At 30.6% G+C, this 18,171-nt stretch overlaps 2 long non-coding RNA genes across 2 annotated transcripts; both read right to left on the bottom strand.

Moving 5' to 3' along the window:
• Positions 1–7: 7 nt before the first annotated feature.
• On the bottom strand, positions 8–4,948 carry LOC139490817 (uncharacterized). Its single transcript, XR_011656422.1, has 4 exons — positions 1,820–4,948; positions 1,371–1,438; positions 958–1,022; positions 8–246 (listed from the first exon to the last, which is right to left on the bottom strand). It is a non-coding gene; the product is annotated as an uncharacterized lncRNA (long non-coding RNA).
• Positions 4,949–6,565: 1,617 nt separating this feature from the next.
• LOC139490802 (uncharacterized) lies at positions 6,566–17,138 on the bottom strand. The gene is made up of 4 exons (XR_011656418.1): positions 16,942–17,138; positions 14,900–15,035; positions 9,811–13,984; positions 6,566–9,776 (listed from the first exon to the last, which is right to left on the bottom strand). It is a non-coding gene; the product is annotated as an uncharacterized lncRNA (long non-coding RNA).
• Positions 17,139–18,171: the final 1,033 nt, after the last annotated feature.

The raw sequence follows: 18,171 nt of genomic DNA, 5'->3' as shown, positions 1-18,171 counted from the left end.
ACCATTATTAAGATAGTCTCAAGTAGTTCTACAAGTAATATTGTAAAATTCTGAAGTATTAATTTAGCATACAACTTCCAGTCTTGCTGAAAATGGAGAATCTGTACATATTATTTTTTTATTTTTTTTTGTGATAAAAATTATAAACATTTTTTCAAACAACATACACAAAAATAGTCTGAATTACATTTTTTTTTGTTTCAGTCGTATTGCACAATAATTTCCTGCAGCCACAGTTGAATTCACCTGAAAAAGAAATATGCATTCTAATATCTGTCAGAACAATATTCAATGCAAAGGAATCAGTAACTGGTTATTGCACTGATGATGCATAGAAATTGATTTACTTTGTTTTAAAGTGATGTGTAGACATGAATTTACAAACAACCAGTCTTCTTTAGCAAACAAGGGATGACAAGTAGTTGATTGTTGTCCAACATATTTGTTATTATTTCATTGTTTCATCATAAAAGAGGGACGAAAGATACCAAAGGGACAGTCAAACTCATAAATCTAAAACAAATCTAGCTGTTGGTTTTCTTGTTTGAATTGTTTCACATTTTTTCATGTCGCCTACTTTCTGTTTCATAGTTAATTGAAAAGTATATGTTTTGCTCATTGTTGTAGGCCATACAGTGACCATAAGTTGCTTACATCCATGTCATTTGGTCTCTGGGAGAGTTTTTTCATTGACAATGATCTTCTTTACTTTATGTATGGGGACAATTTTAGAAAACCAATTTTCTAAGTAACAGTATAATTTTTTATTTCCTTTATTTATCTTCATACCTCCTAATGTCCTCCTTCCAGATTATATATACGATTATAGTTTTAAGAAAAATTAAAGTATACTACTTCTCTGCATAATTAAAGTATAATACTTCTTAGCATAATGAAGAACTAGATTTGTACATGCTCTTTGCTGAATAATTCATTAATTTATGTACTGATTCTTACCATAAAAGCCAGCTCCAATGCCTATTCCCAACTTCAATCCTTACAGACAAGCTGTGAAGCTAAATCTGAAATATAAAATGTTGTCATATTATTAATAAAATGGTTTAAAAGGATCACTTGTTACTGTATCAAAATTAAAAAGAAATGGGTTATATTCGTGTACTAGATGTTGAGAACATATTGACTAGACAGCAATCCAACAACATAACAAACCAAATAATCCTGTTAGATCTTTCAATTTACACTATACATTGTATTTGTACTGATATCAAAAGAGAGGGTAGAAATAATAGAAATTTAGTGTGATTATTTCAAGGCAAGGAAAGTAAAAAATGGATCTAATTATTTTTATACATGTACTACATTTATCTTTTTTTTCTTTCTTCTTTTCGAAACTGTATACTGGTACCCACCTATATATTAGCTGTATTAGACCCCCAAGTCTTATTCCCACACCATAAAAACATCTCACAGAAAGAACCTAAAATATAAAAATTGACAATTTATATACTTTATATTTCCATTTCCCCTACATTTACCAATATTTCGGATTTCTGACTACGTGTACACAAAAGTATAACATCAATAACTGTAAAATCAATGTAAAAGATGAAAAATAAAAAAAAAGTCTTATAAATTTTCAACTCCACAAAAATAATGGTTTAAACATATTTTATTGTTCATAAAGGTAAATCATCTGCATATTTTACAATGAGTTATCTCCCATTGAAAGGCAAAAAATAACATTTTACGTTAGCAACATCACTTTCTCCACTGTAACTGCGTTGTATGCCCTAAATATATACTTTTTATCAAATAATGTATAGAATGTATAGAACTTGTTTGACTGAATTAAACTTGCCTTCTTATTTTTTTGGTAAAGCCTCAGACTTGGTTGAAGATTTATTTAACCATCTTCCTTGGAGCTGCTACCATGGTTACTTCTTCATGCTTTTCAACATAATTCTTTGTGCTGGTCAGTTCACTGAATCCAATTTATGCACTTAACGAAATGTCCTTTCCATTGTATTTTATCAAGTGTACAATTGTCCCAAGAATGTTCTCGCATCTCACAATATTTTCTTTTTCCATTCATTCCAGTTAAAGTAATTCTCAATGTAATATACAAATAATATTTTTAATTCATACATAAAATACAGTAAAAATACCAGATGTGCTTTTAAATTGGTAACCTGTATTTTCTTTTATTTAGAGAGCTCTAAATAATAGCTCTTATATTAGTTTAAAGACATCTAATATGTAAAGACCTAAAATAAGGGGTTATAAAAAAAGAACAGAATAGTAATTGGCTAACACCTGTAAATCACAAACATTTTCTTATATTTTGAAGCATAGTTTAATAAAATATCTCTTCTTTTAAGTTTATCATCATGCACATCATAAGCATGAAAATTATACTCCAAAAATTGACCATAGCCTGAAGTAGCTCAGTTGTGCAAATTCATATTTTTCCTTTAACAATGGAGAATGGTCTTTTAAATACTGAAATTTAAATACAGTATATGGAATTTTAAAAGGTCAAAAATTGGTGATGACAATTAATCTTAATCAATTTGAATGCTCATTATGAGAGTTCTAAAGATATGAGTTCGAAACAAAAATTGTTACCTTCTTAAAAAGATTTTAGATAAAAAGCTCCCAATTCAAGAAAAAATAGAAAAATTATAAACATTTCAAACTGCAGTAGTTATAATTACACAAAACTGGTACCGTCTGTAAATTTTAATAAAAGTGGGGAAAATTCCTCAAACAATTTCATACTAGGAGTTACACAACTTCAAAATGAGTGCAATCTTTCATTGAAGTTTTGATGGTACAAGAAACACTGAAAATATAAAATAAAAATTTATAAAATGCAAAACAGTGGTATGAAGTAGAAAATCTTTTCATGAACTAAAGAAATGGTAAAAAAATGCTGATTCTTTAGAATAAAAAAACAATTGTCCAAATTCAAATTGCATGTGATAAAAATCATTAAATTTTAAACTTTAATAACTGAAGAAAAAAGTTCCAAAATTTTCAATTCAAAAGAAACATTTTTGTTCCCAAATCAAGTTTGATACATGTATCATATTAATTGGTGATGTCAAAATTTTGTTTTTCATAAGACTGCTTCCAAAAACCTCTATGAGAAAAGAAGAGAAATCACTGATATCTTGACATAATAGAGATGGACTAGCACAAGGTAACTCTTGGAATGACTGGTTCCTTAAATGGAGGATAACAGTCAAAACTAGCTCCAGTCAATACACAGACAGGAAACAGCTCTTTTAGGCCATTTGTAGAGGAAACAAATCCCATGTAATAACGTAAATAGTTTTTTTCCATCTTCAAATGATAAAAAAGCAATTATTTAAACCCCCAGGGGTGGTTCAAGCCATTTCTAAAGAGAGGGGGCTCCCACCCAGGATAAAAGGCAGGGTTCAAACTAGTTTATTTTCTGATTCAATTGCATTGATCATCAAAAAAATTGTAACGATTCCCCAGAATCCAGTGTCTCGACGACTTTTGCTGTAGATCCCAGGCTCAACAAAAATGTGGGGAAAAAAATCAATAAAAATATTCCTCTAGATATTATCTTTTGATTGTAAGAAGCTTAATCTGTCCAAGTTTGGTAAAAATCAAGGATAGTTTATGAATCTAATAAAAGTTTTAAAAATTTTAACTTCAGATTGTATTTAAGGTTAACTAAGTCCATTTATAAGTAAAATACAAAAAAACAGGAACAAAGTTTTAAATATTTTTTCTTCTAGATACTAGCTTTTGATCGTAAACAAGCTTCTGTCCAAGTTTGTTACAAATCCAGAATATTTTAAGAAGTTATTAAAATTTTAAAATCTTTAACCACAGAGTGAATGTATTGTATCCTGGCATTTATAAGTAAAATATGGAAAAATTAATTTGATTTATTTAAAAAATTTACTTCTGAATACTATCCTATGATCATAAACAAGCTTCTGTCAAAGTTTGGAAGAAATCCAGAATAGTTTTAGAAAGTTATTAAAATTTCAAAAACTTTAAGCAAAGAGTGAATATTTGTGATCACCAACGAAGACGCCACGCCGCTGACAGAATGTAGGATGGATAGGTCTCATTTTTTTCAACTAAATTTGAAGGATGGACAAAAAGTATTAATGGTATTTTACATTTACAGTTACATTAATTCCCAGTAAAATATATAATCAGCAAAATGCATAGTATTTTTTTTATTTGAATTGTCTATAAAAGATTCACTTATGATAATTCTTATAACAATACTTCAGGGATTGTTGGAGTAATTAAACTATATATTGGCATGTTTTAATTTCTATGGCACCTTCATCAGAATAAAAACTAAAGAGTAAAAAATGGTGGTGACAATTTGCACTTCACAATGTCAACAGGAGGAAAAATAATAAATAAAAAATAAAGAAGGTAATAATGGGAGTAGAGTTTAAAAAGAATGTTACATAAAATTTGTTGAATAGTGTTTAATCAAATTTTGCAGAGGTACATGCTTCCAATTGGCTTCGCTCAGAGTTACTGCCTCTAATTGGGACCACTCTGCCGGGGGTACTGCTTCTAATTAGCTTTAGCAGACAGGTATATATGTACTGCTTCCAATCAGCTTCGCAACAAGACAGAGGGTATGTGCTCCCAATTAGCTTCACTAAGAGGTACATGCTTCCAATTGGCTTCGCTCAGACAAACATACTTCTTCCATGTTGAAATAGTACGGTAAGCAAGTCTGTACTACATCCAGCATTGTAAATGGTACATAATTGCAATTCAAATGTCGTCCAAATTTACAAAAACATATTTTATTTAACATTCTTGATCCAGTTAAAGTTCACATCTACGTTCACTCCCTATTTGTAATTTATCCTGATGGTGTCATTGTCAAATGCAAATTAACATTACAGAATTCTGTACTCTCCTTTAGTTTCAATCCTGATGAAGGACCTATAGGAACCAAAATATGTCAATCTTATTGATTGAAAGAAGCATCTGTTCAAGTTTGATAAAAATCCAGAATAGTTTATGAATCTAATAAATGTTTAAAAAACTTTAACAGCAGACTGTATGTAATGTTAACTTGTAGAAAAACTAAGTCCATATATAAGTGAAAAACAGAAAAAATGGAATTTTATTTTTACTTCTGGATACTATCTTATGACCATAAACAAACTTTTGTCCAAACTTGGTACAAATCAAGGAGAATTTAAGTAAGTTATTATAAATTTTAAAACTTTAACCACAGAGTGAATGTAATGTTTCCTCGCAGAAAAACTAAGTCCATTTATAAGTAAAATACGGAAAAAATGGAATTTTATTTTTACAAAATTTACTTCTGGATACTATCTTATGATCATAAACAAGCTTTTGTCCAAGCTTGGTATAAATCAAGGAGAGTTTTTAAGAAAGTTATTAAAATTTCAAACTTTAAGCAAAGAGTGAATATTTCTTGATGCTGCCAAGGACGACGCCAATGACGGAATGTAGGACTGCTATGTCTCACTTTTTCAACTAAAATCAAAGGCTCGACAAAAAGGGGGATCCAACACCAAAACTCCCACCCTCTGAATCTGCCACTGCCCTCAAAGTATGGTACATGATCCAATTGGAACCTGCTTGGTTAATATAACTGATTGTGTGCAATTTTTGAAAGAAATTTAAGGGGAATTTCGAAAAGAAATGTCAAAATCTTATCTACAAATCATGATGAGCCATTGTTAAATGTGATGAAAAGGTTTAAATAGAAAATAGTTGTCAATTATGTACTGATAATTATAAACCAAATGGTTACTAAATATTTTTAAATCGAATAAAAATTACACTAATTTTAGAAAAATATGATGTTGAATGGACAAAGAAGACATAAACAAATAGCCTAAAAAAAATTATTTTAAGAATTTTCATCATAAAATTAAAATTTGAAACAAGTTATCTCCCTTGCTTAAAAGTAATAGATTTCAATTGTGTAAAGACCAAGAAACAAACAACAAATGTTGCTTATATACAACATTTGAGGCTTAATGATAAAACTTGATTACAAAAAAAGCAAAAAGTGAATACTGTGGATTCATTATTATTGACAGTTTTTTTTTTTTATTATTTTTCATGAGAACCACAAATTTTAGTTTTTCACAAGATTATTTTTTTGGGATTTGTATGGAGAATTTGTAATATGTCTGAATGAAAGCATATTATTGGGGATTAGAGTTGAAAAATTAACCCAAGAATGAGATATCTGAAGCAAAATAGATTTTACTACCATTTAACGCTAGGGATGATTATTTAAATTTCTCTGGGAAATGATGATAGTTTTAGATAACTCAGAATGAAATTTTTTTTAGGGGGTGTGTGAAATGATTTAATTAATTGCTTTCCCATTTGGTTAAAGATTTAAGTGATTTTTATAGATAAGAGATACATCCAATTAGATTATAATTTTTAAATGTTACTTTTACTTCACCATTACCTTGTTCCCAATAAGTGCTTTAAAGAAACAGATACCCTGAAATAATTTTGTTGACGCTCAAGTAAATAACATTTTGGGACATTTTTCACAATACTGTATTTGAATTCAATCTAAGATACAAATATACATTTTTTCGTTTCCAATATGTCATAATATGTCAAATACAATTTAGAATTTGATTTAAGACATTTGCTTTTGACATTGTTTCAAAAATTATAAAAAGTTTAAAGTAGCTTTAAGCTCCAAATTGTTTTTTTTTAATATTTAAATGACCGTACAAATATCAAATACTTTCATTTCAGAATTACATATGAAGATTCCTTTGAAAGCAGAACACTTGAAAACCATAACACCATCCAAAGAACAATGAAAAAACAGAAGAAATAACCAGACCCTAACTACTGAAAGCTACACCAAAAAGAAACTATGTTATATGTTAGTAAGAGACGCAGCGCTCAAAGCTCAATGTATTTCTGAAATGATAATTTGATATTTGTTTAATCTTCAAAAACAACTTTCAAGATGAACAATAATGTTCAGCTATGAAATTTTAAATGCAGATGACTATGACCTAAATTTAGTTTCAAGTACAAATGTACTTTGTTATTTTCCAATTTGACAATCAAGATGTATTGAAAACAGTAAAATAATTGGGGAAATTGTTTAATTACAAATCTGAAATTTCAGGTTTTATCCTTTTCAACTGGTGTACCACCAAAAATTGCATGAATTGCTTTGCAAACCCAATTTCAACCACCCAAAAGCACTGGCAATGCAAACAAGACAATGTTTAAAAATGAAATATTAATATCAGTTGATCAAGACCTAAAACGTTTTACAACTTAATAAACCTCATCTAAAGTTATTTCAACTATCACCATTTCTGCATTAATCAATTTGACAAAATATCATAAACAAATCAATAAGCGGGCTTTCCACTCTGGGTTAATCTCCAACCGCTTTTTTAAGCTTCGACTGTTGTTGCATATTAAAGTATGACAAATTGAACTACTGAAATTGATGGGCAAATCATTTTACTGCATTCAAGAAGAAAATTTTGTTCAATGATTTAATAATCGGGGACACTTTTTGTGTTTGTTGTAATCAAATCAAATCAATCTTCTTTCTGAGTTTTTATTTAATTTCCAGTTTTTATAGTACTTTCTAAATTGTATCTATACATCACTATTGAATGCCCGAATTTTTTTAATTTTTTTTTCGGTCAAAATTCTAACTACCTTATTCTCATGAAATGCATACTAAAAATACTGTCATTTATGTATTCAAACTGAATATGATCTAAAGGAAAATACATTGTTAATTTTTAAATATTAAATGAAACTTATTTAAGAATCCACCAACAAAAATGTAACAAGTACCACCTTGATTTATATTGGCATATTTATCTTGATATTTTTTTAATTATGAGAATAAAGAAGAAGGTGTTATGTACTTGGCTATTATTAATCAAATGATCATTTGGCTTCTGTAATAAATAACATGAGGAAAACTTTTATAATTAAAAATGGCTCTTCATAATCCAGAAACATTGTTAAAAATTTTGATGGTGAATATTTGTGATAATCATAAATGATTTTGTTTATATATAAAGATTAACTAATTTCAGAAATTCAGAATTAAATTCAATCACATTTTCCCAATTACTAAATGCTTCTACCATAAAATAGTGGAGGAGGCTTTTTCACCTGGGCAAACAGATTTCAATTCAGATAGCATCACATTTAAGCAGTATATATCAATAATAAAAAACCCTAGGTTTAATAATGTACCCCCTCAACTTTCCCAAGAGTAAAATATACATGAATTTTCGATCTTGGCATAGTGTACCTGAATTTTACTTCACAAATTTAGAGCAAAATTGCGTCTATTAGTTGAAATACCATATCGTATCGAAACCCTCATTTCATATGAGTTACCTCCCCTTCTAATTTAGTGAATTTTTATTTCACTACTCAGTGGCGAATCCAGAACTTTTCATGAGGGGGCCCGCTCCAGTCATGCTACAGTTATACCTTATATAATCTTCCCACAAAAGGGGGGCAAGGCTCCCTTAATCCACCTATGCTACTGTAATTCAAGATATCAGTGTTTTCATGTAAACCCGAGTCATTATTTGTTATTTCACTTTAAAAAAAGAAACATTATTAAATTTTGGAACCGTTCAATTGTAAAAATTCATAGAAGCATATCTTAATTTACTCCAAAAAATATAGAAATTTGTTATTTATAATCTTTTATCTAACACATTTAATAATTTGGTTATGCATGAAAAAGGTTTGAACATTTCTTTTTTCATTCGTTGATTAAGGTAAATTAACATTTCCATTTTTTTTTCTATTCAAGAAATTATTTACTTATTATATTAAATAAAACATTTTGAAGAAAGAGATGAAAAAACACATAAAAATTCATTTTGCATTTTGACAATTTTTGATAGAAAAAATGGAGCAAAGAATGAAAAAACAACATTTAACTTAAACAATTAGTAAATAAGTTAACATATCAAATACTTGCTACCATTCTGTGGTACCTAAGATCACCCTTTTTTTTATTTTGGTTGGTGCTTGGTGTCGGAGATCATTCCTGGTCTTTGGTAAGAATTGTGAGTTGTGCAAGAAATCATCCCTGGTCTTTGGAAAGGTTGGTGCTTGGTGCCTGAGATCATCCCTGGCTCTTAAGTTTGGTTGGGTTTGTGCTCTTTGCCATAGTTCATGCCTGTTCTTTGTTTTGGTTGGTACTCTGTGCTTGAGAACCTCTCAGGTCTTTGGTTGGGTTGTTGCTGTACAATATTTTGTTATCAGTGTAGACGATTTTCTGTCATTTCTTTTGGTTATGTGTTGTCTTGTCTTTTTTCACCACATGGTTTAATATTGGCCCTTTGGTATATTCCTTTTTTGTGTATCTCTTGTTTATCATTGTATCCGACTGTATGAATTTTTAGGATAATTGTAGAAATGCTATTAGCGATATGCTATTCCTAGATGTTCCAGGTCATGAATAACTTCTTGATTACAGTGTGCTGCTTCATTCAAAAAAGGTGAAAGTAAGATGTCTCATGTGTTAAATTTTGTGAGGTGGGATACTTCTTGTGTTCCAGGGTGTTCTGTCTCAAATAATACCAGTTAATACTTTGATTGGTTTTGTTCTATGGGTTTTTATCTCATTGACAAAAATACACAAAACAGAAATAATAAATACCGTATACCTATACATCTTTGTAAGAACTCTGAAATGGATATTAAGAAGAAAGATTAGTAATTTGTCACTTCCATCAATGAAATGGACATACAGAAATCTATATGCCACTTTTCTTCATCTGTTACAACATAGCCATACTCTAGGTCTATGACTGAGGTTGCATCTACAACAAAAAAGAAATGTAAATTATTAGTATTTGAGAACGTTGCATGACTGAAACATCCTCTCGGCTGCATCTGCAAAAAAAATCTGTAGTCTTTTGGAGAACGTTGGTGTCACTTTCATCAAACGGGCCCTTTAACAAGCTCATGGTAGAGTGATCTTGTTACTATTGTATAGTGCTGCGGAAACTATGCGCTACCCTCCCTGGTCTAGTACAACGGAGTCTATTCAAGGTCTATGACTGTAACATCCCCCTGCTGCAATCTGCAAAAAATCAAAATTTTAGAATTAAACATCTGTTGGTGAACTCTGAAATGAAACATAAATAAATTTACAACATTACACATATATAAGAATTAAATCAAATAAACTTTATTTTCTTTTCTTTGAGGTAAATTTCGAAAAATTAAATATATGTTTTTTTTAAATTAACTTTTTTAACTTTATTTTTAGTGTAGCTCTTGTTGATCATTATACCGGACTGTTTACTTTTAGAGATATTCTATTTCTAGATGTTCAAGGACATGCATACATTCTTGATTACACTGTGTGTGCTGCTTCAATGAAAAAAGGTGAAAATAAGATGTCGTGTTAAATTTTGTGAGGTAGGATATTTTTTGTGTTCCAGGGTGTTCTGTCTCAAATTACACCAGTTTTAAAATACTTCTGATTGATTTGTTCTGTATGTTTTCTCTCATTGACAAAAACACACAAAAAGACAAAAATAATAAATATTGTATACCTATACATCTTTGTAAGAACTCTGAAATGGATATAAATAAGAAAGATTAGTAATTTGTCACTTTTATACAAAGAAATGGACATACAGAAATCTATATGCCACTTTTCTTCATCTGTTACACCATAGCCATACTCTAGGTCTATGACTGAGGTTGCATCTAAAACAAAAACAAATTGTAAATTATTAGTATTGGAGAACGTTGGTGTCACTTCCATCAAATGGGTCCATGACTGAAACATCCTCTCGGCTGCATCTGCAAAAAAAATCTGTAGTCTTTTGGAGAACGTTGGTGTCACTTTCATCAAACGGGCCCTTTAACAAGCTCATGGTAGAGTGATCTTGTTACTATTGTATAGTGCTGCGGAAACTATGCGCTACCCTCCCTGGTCTAGTACAACGGAGTCTATTCAAGGTCTATGACTGTAACATCCCCCTGCTGCAATCTGCAAAAATCAAAATTTTAGAATTAAACATCTGTTGGTGAACTCTGAAATGAAATAGAAATACATATACAAAATTACATACGGGCATATAAGAATAAAATCAATGAAACCTTATTTTTTTAAGTATTTTTTTTTTTTTTAATCAACTTTTTTTACTTTATTTTTCCATGAAAAGCATTGTAACTGCTGTAAAAATACCAAAACTATTGCCATTTGGCTAAGTTAGTCTGTTTCTTATGTTACCTCTTCTGACATGGGACACAGACTTCTTTTTAAATGAGCTTTACTGTGTGAATTGCTGTGTGTTTGTTTTTTCTACATTGGCTCCTAGAGGTATAGGTGTGGGTTGAGATCTCTCAAACCTGTTTAACCCACTGTATTTATGCACCTGTCTCTAGTTAGAAGCCTCTGGCCTTTGTTAGTCTTGTATGTTTTTTAATTTTAGTTCATTTAAATGTTTTTGAGTTTCGTATGACATCCACTTTTACCGAACTAGTACACAGTTTTGTGTAGGGCCTGCTGAAGCCTGCCTCCTGATGCTGAATTTTCTGGTTGAGTTGAAGAGCCATTAGTGGCCTTCGGCTGTTTTCTGCTCTTTGGTTGGGTTGTTGTCTCTGACATTATTTTTAATTTTGTATAAGTTTCATATTTTTTGTTGGAAAAACCAGTCACCAAACCTGTTGTGTGCGGTGGCTCCCTTGTTTCATTTTTTTATTTTGACATTCTGTTCTTTTTATTATCTGACCAAGCTGAGCAACCTTCTACTACAATGGTACCTATTAAATGTTGCATGCATACAGACCAAAATGAGGTTAAATTATAGTCTTTGAAAAAAATAATAAATATGCAAAGTTTTTAGCTCATTTTTACAAAATTTAACTAAACAGACTGCTACCCGTTGGTTTTCCCGTTTGAATGGTTTTACGCTAGTAATTTTGGGGCCCTTTATAGCTTGTTGTTCAGTGTGAGCCAAGGCTCCATGTTGAAGGACATTCATTGACCTATAATAGTTTTACTTTTACAAATTGTTATTTGGATGGAGAGTTGTCTCATTGGCACTCACACCACATCTTCCTATATCTACTTGCTAATTGCAGGTCATAACTTCATTATTCCACTTTAATTTATGTTCATCAAAAATGAAGTGCTGTTATTTATTGTCTTTTTTTTTTTTATAGCAAATGCCTCTTAATGTATTTTTTCAAACTTTTAAAAAGTGAATGGAAGCTGACAGAAATACACAAGATAATTAAGTAATTTTTTTTTAACAATTTCAAGCTCCTATGTGTATTACATTTAAAGCTTTAAGCTTAGCTTTACAAATTTGATGAATTCTTTAATGTTTTTTGAGTGAAAGTGACAAGCTCCATGTGAAAAAAGCATATTCTAGTATTGCACAAACCATAAGCCTTGCTATCATCAGTAAATTTGGTGAAAATATTAAAATCAAATCTTTTTATCATGTAGAAAAGTTATGCTGCACCTTGTTCAAACTCATTTATACTCTTCAGAAACTAAAAAAAAATCAGTCAAAGTCAATCAAATGTTTAGCATTGACAATGCATTGAACATTTCACTTAAACTAACATACATAAGGTCTTTATGACTCAAGAGGTCAAACCCCATGAAACAACCAACAATGACAAAATGCTTTCCATGTCCACAACTAAGGCCATTCAACTTCAATAAACATTTTGTTTGTCTTAGTCAAAGTCAAAGTGCAGTGCTAGTGAAATAGTCTCAACAGAGTAGAAATGAGTAAAAAAAATAATATTAAATGTTTTTGAAGATATTTGAACATTTATAAAATGATATTTATTTCAAGATGTAGGACACACATTGGACATTTTAGTGTGCTGATTTGGGTCTCCATGCTGTGGTATTTTGTTAGAAGAATGGCATCCTACATCTTTAGCCTTGGAATTATTTTGGAAAATGAAAAAAAAATCTTTTGTTGATGTAAGCATGGCAAAAGGCAATTTAATGTTAACAATTTCTGTATTTCTTTTATCTTAGTTATCAATTAAAGATATGAGGGGGGATAGGACCTTTATTGGGACCATGGGATTGGGTGTTTTTAAGCTCAGGATGTCAGGATTGACCCTTTCAAGATCCTGGAATTCTTTTTTGGAATTTCGGGATGTCGAGATTTAAATTTATTTAAATTTGGGACCTCAGGATTTCGAGTTTTTATGCCCAGGATTTCAGGATAAGTTTTCAGAATTATGATCCATGTGGTCACAGTTATCTCCCATTGATTAAAGGTAAGCTTCATCAAAACAACTCCATTTACTTGTTAAATTTTGAAAAATGACCAGAGCAACTGAATTAATTTTAAAGACCATTGAGGTAGTGGCCATTTTCCTCAATAATAAGAGTGGCATTTTCTCTTGCGGGGGAGTCAAGATTTCCAAATATTTTGTTGTTTGTTAATTGCATCTGGCTTTTTTTTTTTTTAAAGAACAAATTAGCTTATTCAAAATTTGAAACCCTTCAATTTGAAAAAGATTTCTGTATGAAATTTCGTATTTTGGTTAGGTATTGCATAAAAAGGGTGGGCTTTATATAAAAAAGTTTCACCCTGCAACATGCTCATGTGCTTAGGTCAGATATTGGTGTATGTAAGTTACTTGTTAGTCTGTTCATTTTATTCACAAATCTTTTAGACTTTGGATGATTTACAAGTTCATGTATTGTATAAACATCAGTCTAATTAGTTGAAGACCTGTAGATGTCTTTGGTTATTTATTTTCATTGGGTAGCTGCCTTGTTGATTTATACCCTACATCCCCCTTTTTTCATAATGATGCATAATATCTAACCAACAAAAAGAATACTTACCAAGTTTGATTATAGATGAGGTTCTTACCATAATATTTGGTAACCCCAGATATACTTAACAGCTGTCTTACTGTTCTCATTGCTTACTCTTCAAGGTCATCAATCTCTCTTCTGCTCTCTGCTCAGTTGTTGGCTCCTCTAAAACATCATTTCTTTTTAATAAATATGAAAGAATGGAACTTAAAACTCTATATTATTTATCATTCTTTATAAATCTTGGTTGGTTGGTCGGGTCACCACACATTTTTAAAACTAGATACCCCAATGATGATTGTGGTCAAGTTTGGTTTAATTTGGCCCAGTATTTTCAGAGGAGAAGATTTTTTGTAAGAGTGAACAACGACAGACTACAGACGACAACGACGGACACCAAGTGATGAGAAAAGTTCACTTGGCCCTTCAGGCCAGGTGAGCTAAAAAAGAGTACTTAACTTATATTACCATATATAACTTATAATGATAAATTTCATTGATAAAATGTATGTCTGTTAAAATGACTTGTATATCAATAGCAACAAAAAGTATATTTTCACATTTAATTTTTTTTTAAAACTTAATATTCAAACTTTTGAGTGAAAATGATAAATTTTGTGCAAATTGATTATGTATGAGATGAAGAACAGCAATAAAAGCACTGTTCCTTTCTTTTGTTCATTTATTTATGCTGTCTATGTACTGATTTTGTGTTCTGGATGGATATTCCTGTGTGCATGTTCTTTGTTTACCTATTAAACTGTAGCCCTAGGTCTATCAAAGATGAATACTGCTTTATACTTTAATGTCCAAATCATAATAGTAGTCAAATCTGAGAAAAGTTTATCAAAAAGAAGTTTTGGAGAAATTCATCATCAAACAACTAATCCAGAAGCTTTCGGTCTCAAACAATTATGAAACAAAAATTTAGGTATATTTAGTTTAGATCACCACAGAAACTTGCAATCTAATTGTTAATATACATAATATAGTACAATATATTATCAGATAAACCTGCTAGTAATCCTGAATGTTAAAAATAAAATTGATCAAGTTTTGTAATAAACTATTTGACTTTACCTGTATTCACTTGGTCTACTGTATCAAGGGAAAATCAACATGTTTGTGAAATGAAGTTGATATACTGTCTTGCTTTCCTAGATGCATCTGAATACCAATTTAGATTTTAGATGACTAAGTTTGTAGTGTCAAAGTACTGAAAAGAAACATTTATTTTTGAAATTATTCCAGAAAATATGTTGCAAACAAAAAAGTATGTGTGTTCACTGTACCCATACCTTCCCTAAAGTTTTGTTGGAAATCTTTTTGATTTAGCAATGTTGCTTCCATAGACTCAATATTTTTGAGTCTATTGACCCAACAATACAAGGTTTTCAACATAGACGTTTTCAGTAAGTTTTGCCAACTAGTTCAAAAACTTTACCCAAATTTGATTGGTTAAACTGTTAATTGTTCCCTAGACAGATACATGAATGTGAGCTCTATTCTTCTTGTTATATTTGCCACTGGACATTATTCAACCAACAATCAATCATGAATTTTAAATGGTTAAAGTAAAAGCTCTACGCTGTAACTCAAGTAAAGCTTGTATATATAGACATGCACAGACATTAAAAAGATGTTTTACATCTCTAGTAGTAAATCAAACAAAACAGAATTTATGATAAATAAATGATACCTTAATTCTTCCATAACTTTGAACTCATTTGATGTCCCCAAAATTTTTAAGGAAAAACACAGGGGTTTGTCCAAGTAAAGATCAATTTAAACTAAAATGAAGCCCAATTCAAACCTGTTGATCACATGATAATTTACACTCAAATTTACTCACTTCACACTTGACTCGCTAACCAGCCATGTAGCCAAATATTTTCACCTGACAAAAGTATTGCAAAATAATATGTAACTGAATTTTGCTCAGATAACAAAGAATTGCCATCAAGGGAATTCTTTTTAACTTGTTAAAGAACAGTAAAATCTGAAGCATGAGGCTCAAAGAACCTGCATTCAAAGGAGTAAGTTCGGTAAGTGCCATATTTGGCCCCAATTATAAAGTTCATGGTTACAAGACAATAATTGTTTTAAGTTGCCTTAAAGACATGTGAAAAAGTTAAACAGAGCTGTTTTTGTCAAAGTTTAATTCTAACACAACGATTTTTACATTCCAAAACGGTCAAGTTAAGGGATTTTGGTGAAATTTGACAAAATCAGCGGTATTTCAACCAAATAAAGGACCAGGAAAAATAGAGCGCAGGCGTCGACAAGCTTAAAATTCAAATAAGACATATTAAATGTCTTCACAAACATTATTTTAAAAGATCTTTGTTGTCGACGTATGCGCTCTATGTTTCCTGTCAAATAATCTTTGGAAATTTACCCATTTTCATTGATTTTTTCGTGAAAAATCAATATGAGTACAACTTGTGACGTCATAATGAAACGCAGAAACGTAAAATTTTAAACAAAATGGCTTATATCCTATCTAGTCAATGTATTAGCTATAATTTATCGTGATATTGGTCAATAAATCCGAAGTTGAAATTTACGCTAAAAAAGTGGGCCATTTTAGGACCTTATCGAACATACTCCTTTTTAAGTTTGAACACGAAAACTGATAAACTAAAAAGTGGATCAAGTACAGATGTGAAGAATCAAGTTCTTCTACCTTTTGAAATATAGCTTAATCATATATAGGCTACACTTCAACCCCAGGCTGCATCTAAAAAAATATTAAGTCCATTTATCAGTAAAATACGAAAAAAATAAAAATAAGAATTTTCAAAACTTTTCTATCTATATTAATGAATATTCCTTTTCAGTTGGTGTGACTTTTACAAACATCAATTTATTTGCTATTGCAAAGTTGACAAATCATGACTGCATCAACCCAGTCTAGTTTATTGTTGGTTGCTTAACGTCCAGTGGCAAATATTTCATGCATATTCAGAACGATAAATGAACACGAGCCAGCTTCTCAAATTTCTTCAGATGGTCTTGTTTTCATATCCAAAATTTTTGAGAAAAGATTTTAAAAGCTGTGTTCTGAATGATCCATATAATGAAAATAATCTCGGGAAGCGTATCAATGGGTGAATATTTACCTTGGGTTTGTGTGGCTTCACGAACAGTTTAAAAGTTTACATCGTAAATCTTTTGCTTCTGTAAATTGTGTCCATCTTGTTCGTTTGAAGACAAAGTGCTATTTGAAACACTTTGGCGGGAAGTTTTCCAATGGCCAAAAATGAAGGGTCTTCAAACTTTAAACCAATGAGAACTAACAAAACAAGGCACACCCTCGGTATTAAAACTACTCATAAAATTTGTTTGACCACAGCCTTGTTGAACAATAAACTTAAGATCTCAAATCGAGCATAAAAAGGTCTGATAATACATTTGATATGAAAAATGACATGTAAAGATCTTTTTTAAATATATGCTTCAGCAATGCAAAACTAACGGAATTTCTCTTTCATGAAACATGGATACTGGTTTTCAGGTAGATGTTTAATAAGTGAAGAGTTTACGAACGTCGGACCGACGCCTAATGTTATACATGTATAATGAAATATTGGTATGCAATATATTTTGTTTACCCCCTTTCCAAATCAAGTACGTGGCTGTTATTCTATTCAAGAAATTATAATATTCTTGTTATTTGATAGACTAAACGGTAAACATAAATGAATAGTTAAGAACAAGCACAAAGAGAGCATGATATCGTGCTGCATTTACATGTACCATGAAAAACGAATATACATAGGTCAATGTCTGATTTCCAATACAGTGTGAATCAATATGATTTTCAAAATACTGCACACGAATGAGTAAAATGTGGCTTGTTATATTCATCTCACATATTAATGTCCCGTTATTGTAGCGATAAATTTGCCAATCTTCATATTATTTGTTTCGAAAATCAAAATATGTGCGTTAACGACGATTTTTGTCGAGCATGCGAGTTTTGTCGCAAAAGCGAGACATAGCGATCCTACATTCTGTCGGCGGTGGAGTCTACAAATATTCACTCTGTGGTTATTGACTGAACGGTTTTTACGGGGTAAAATTTTTTGAAATTTTAATAACTTTCTAAACTATCCTGGATTTCTACCAAACTTGGACAGAAGCTTGTTTATTCTCTTAAGATAGTATCCAGAAGTATATTTTGTAAAAAAAGACATCCTGATTATCCGTATTTTACTTATAAATAGACTTAGTTTTTTTCTCTGCCAGTAACAATCATTCTGTGGTTATTGTTATATTTTTTTAATTTTAATTTCTTGAAATATCCTTGATTTCTACCACAAACTTGGACAGAAACTTGTTTTATATGT

Source organism: Mytilus edulis, chromosome 1, assembly GCF_963676685.1.
Source record: "Mytilus edulis chromosome 1, xbMytEdul2.2, whole genome shotgun sequence".
In the NCBI taxonomy this organism is placed as follows: Eukaryota; Metazoa; Mollusca; class Bivalvia; order Mytilida; family Mytilidae; genus Mytilus; species Mytilus edulis.
Note: the sequence above shows the minus strand (reverse complement) of the source record. Positions and strands in the feature narration are given on the sequence as shown.